This window comes from Phyllostomus hastatus, unplaced genomic scaffold (genome assembly GCF_019186645.2).
Source record: "Phyllostomus hastatus isolate PE091 unplaced genomic scaffold, TTU_PhHast_1.1 phas_contig_29, whole genome shotgun sequence".
Lineage (NCBI taxonomy): Eukaryota > Metazoa > Chordata > Mammalia > Chiroptera > Phyllostomidae > Phyllostomus > Phyllostomus hastatus.
In genome coordinates this window covers 1,547,202-1,551,127 of record NW_025333835.1, presented here as the reverse complement: position 1 = coordinate 1,551,127, position 3,926 = coordinate 1,547,202, and the positions used below count along the sequence as shown (strand labels likewise).

General features: G+C 42.6%; 1 pseudogene; it reads right to left on the bottom strand.

The window, feature by feature from the left end:
- Positions 1–249: 249 nt before the first annotated feature.
- Positions 250–1,052, bottom strand: LOC123818906 (annotated as a pseudogene).
- Positions 1,053–3,926: the final 2,874 nt, after the last annotated feature.

Genomic DNA, 3,926 nt, shown 5'->3' with positions numbered 1-3,926 from the left:
TGAACTTGAATTAAGGGGCTTGCCCTAAGAAGAGATTATCAGAGATAACCTCTTTTCATCTATCTTTAGGGCAGGTAAAACTAATTACTAAACATCTGCTCTTATGACCTACAGTGACCCTTTGAGGCTAAAGAACCTTACCTCATCCCTAGCTCAGGATGTCTAATACACCTATTTTCCCCTTCTGTCTTTTTTCTCCCCTGAAGGAGAATTTTTATTACTTTTTTGTACAGAAACCACAGTGTACACTCAGCCCAGCTTGGTGGCCAGTTCCTTGGCCTTGGCCTTTTCCAGCTTGGCGATGCAAGCCACCGACTTGCAACCCAGGATGTTGCCTCCCAGTGGTGGCAGATTTCATTGTATCTGTTGTAATTGGTCTGGAAGGCTTCCACCGGCGTGGCCAGAGCTTCTTTGTCTTCCAAGTTAACCTGTGTGAAGGCGACAGTGGTGCAGGTCTTCATGAGGACCAGATGCCCCAGCCTGGTTTTCCTCTTGATGATGCAGTAAGGAAACCCCCACCTCCCAGAACAGGGTGGGCAGGAAGACCACCAGCTAGATGGGATCCACGTCATATGCCATCACAACTAGCTGGGCCTTCTTGTTCTCCACCAGGATGGTGACAATGTTAACCCCACTCAGGGGGTAGGTGGCCTCTTGGTGGGGCCATCCCCTTTGCCAGCAGCTTTTTTTCTCAGCCCAGGACAGCAATCTCTACTTCTCTTGGTTTGTCTCTGGTCAGTACTTGTGTGCCAGCTTGAGCAGCTGTGTAGCTGTTTGGCTGTCCAAGGCCTGGGTAAACTGGTTTGTGGCAGGAGGCACTTTCAGGCACTTAGAGAGAATAGCCCTTGGCTGCTCCAGCCAGGTGTAGGGGGGCCATTTGACAAAGCAATGAGGTCCCTTTTGGCCTGGATGTCTTGTACAATGACAAAATTCTTGGGCCTCTTCCCAAGAGGGGGTGATAAACCTTCCCAAAGCGGGTTCATCACCTTCCTGGCCTCCTGCTTCTTTACAACGATGGCAGGAGCAGGTCCCCCCTTCTTCCCCTTTGGCATATTGGACAATGAGAGAAGAGAGAAAAGCTCTTTCTGTCTTTGGATCTCTTGTCTATACAGGGTTTCTGACTCTCTCATGTATGCAGGGTTCCCACACATATTAAATTTGATTTTCTTTTGTTAATCTATTTCATGTCTATTTGATCTTTAGACCAGTTGAAAGAACATTGATGGTAAAGCTTCTTAGATGTCCACAAAATACCAACTTTCTCTGCAATTTGCCAAATTTCCTGCACTCTAGATAAGGCCATGTGCAAGTTGTATTTAATAATAAATAGGAATTTTTTTAATCCTCACTTAAGGACTTTTTTCTTTTTTCATTGTTTTTAGAGAGGAAGGGAGAGAAACATCGATTGGTTGCCTCCCGTTTGGGCCTGGACCAGGAATTAAACTCGCAACTTTTCAGGTATGGGACAACACTTCAAATGAGCCACACCAGCCAGGCTGATAATGACTGGGATTTATCTGCTGTCTTTACACATAAGGAAAATCACAAAGTACATGATTAGATTTCTAGTGTCAAACTAAATGTTAGAAATTCTAGCAGGTCTACAGTACTATTGAAAATGCTGGCCCTGGCCAGTGTGGTTCAGATGGTGGAGCACTGGACAATGCTTCAAAAGCAATGTAATCAAAAGGTTGCAGGTTTGATTCCATCAGGGCACACACCTAGGTTATGGGTTCAGCGCCCCCATCAGGGCACATGGGAAAGGCACCTGCTCGATGTTTCCCTCTCTCCCTCCCACCTCCTCTCTAAATAAAATCAATGTCCTCAGATAAAAAAAAATGCTGTATTCATAACTACCTATTGTGGTCTGTCTGTCCCCTCCTAGTTAATGGGCACCTCAAGTGAGTCATTTGATATCAATTCTCATTTCCCCATCTGTAAATTGACTCGTGCATGCAAAAACCTTTATATGGCATTGTCCATCTCAGTGTTTTACCTCAAAAGCTCAGAAAAGAGCACTAGGTATAAACACAAGGAGATGTCAAGTGTATGGAGGTGGGATGGGGTGGGGTGTGAGCAATTGAGGGAGACATTGAACAAGTAAGTACTTTGTAAATAATCTTCCACTAGGCTCACTGTTGACATTTTTCTCATTGAATTCTATGGACAGTCACTGAGGTTCTCATAGCCCTGTGTATGTGGAACCTTCAGTGGGGTGAACATAAACTTCCAGCATTCTTTTTTACCTGTATACTACAAGTATAAAGACTTATTGAGATGGCTGTCATAGCAGCCAAGAGTAATTCAGTGGAAGGTATACAATACCTTTCCGGGTTTTTTTTTTTTTTTAAGATTTTATTTATTTTTAGACAGAAGAGAAGGAAGAAAGGAAGAGAAATATCAATATGTGGATGCCTCTCACACACCCCCTACTAGGGACCTGGCCCAAGACCTAGGCATATTCCCTGACTGGGAATCCAACTGGCAACCCTTTGGTTCCCAGGCTGGCACTCAATTCACTGAACCAGCCAGGGCCTATCTAGTACCTTTAATTTGTATGTTAAATGCTTTAGTCAAGGAATTTTCCTTTGGAATAATGGAATATTGCGTGTCACCAAAAGAACTAAATATCCAAATAAGTAGCTCAACTTTTTTATTCAGCATCAAACTGTTTTTCACTCCAGTCATTTTTTTCTTTAAGATTTTATTTATTTTTAGAGTGGGGGAAGGGAGGAAGAAAGAGAGGGAAAGAAATTGATGTGCAAGAGAAACATTGATGGGTTGCCTCTTGCACACCCCCAACTAGGGACCTGGCCCACAACCCTGGCATGTGCCCTGCAGGAATCAAACTGGAAATCTTTGGCTTTGTGGGATAACACCCAGCCCACTAAGCCACACCAGTCAGGGTTCCAGTGATTTTCAAGTATTGTCCATAAGTAGGTCCAGAAGATCATAAATATATCCAAAAACATCAAGTTGGGCTCTCAGTTCTTCTGGGCAGTCTCTGGGAAATTTTGTCAATTGCCACAAAGCTGAAGGGTTTTTATTTGTTTGTTTTGTTTTCCCCAGAAATAGGTTTGTAACCCACCAGGGGGCTGTTAGCCATTCTTCTACATATAATTAACGGTTGTATAGCAATGACCTACTAAGTGTGAGGTAGTGGTCACTGAGATGTAATCTTTAGTAATCCTGGTTTACATTCCATTTTACTGAGTATTCTGCCAGCCAAGGTCATTCATCTCCATGCACATGTACACAGATGCTCAGGGTTTTTTCAAGTTGGTTGGGGTTTTTGTTGTTTTTGCAATTCTACCATTATTGTCATCATTAGCAGTTTTGTTTACAGTTATTAACCCTGTTAAGTCAGATGATGGAACTTACAAACACATTTACTAGTGATTTAAACAGAGCTTAAGGAAAATGTGATTCAAATGAGTCATTCACACACCTACTGTGTAAGCAGATGCACATATAATAAAAAATACTTGGCCTTGGCTGGGTAGCTCAATTGATTAGAGCATCATTGCAATACTCCAAGGTTGCAGGTTCAATTGTCAGTCAGGGAACATATAAGAATCAACCAATGAATGCGTAAATAAGTGTGGTAACACATCGATGTTTCCCTCTCTTAAAAAAAATCAAAGTATTTTTAAAAAATACTATGTTATATTTTCTGGGCAATATGCTGCATGTGAATTTGCTGTTCTCTTCAGCCTTTTTTTAGATTTTATTTTTATTTTTTTTTAAGATTTTATTTTTATTTTTAGAGAGGGAAGGGAGGGCAAGAGAGAGATCAATGTGCGGTTGCTGGGGGTCAAGGCCTGCAACCCAGGTATGTGGCCTGACTGGGAATCGAATCTGCGACACTTTGGTTCGCAGCCTGCGCTCAATCCACTGAGCTATGCCAGCCAGGGCAGATTTTATTT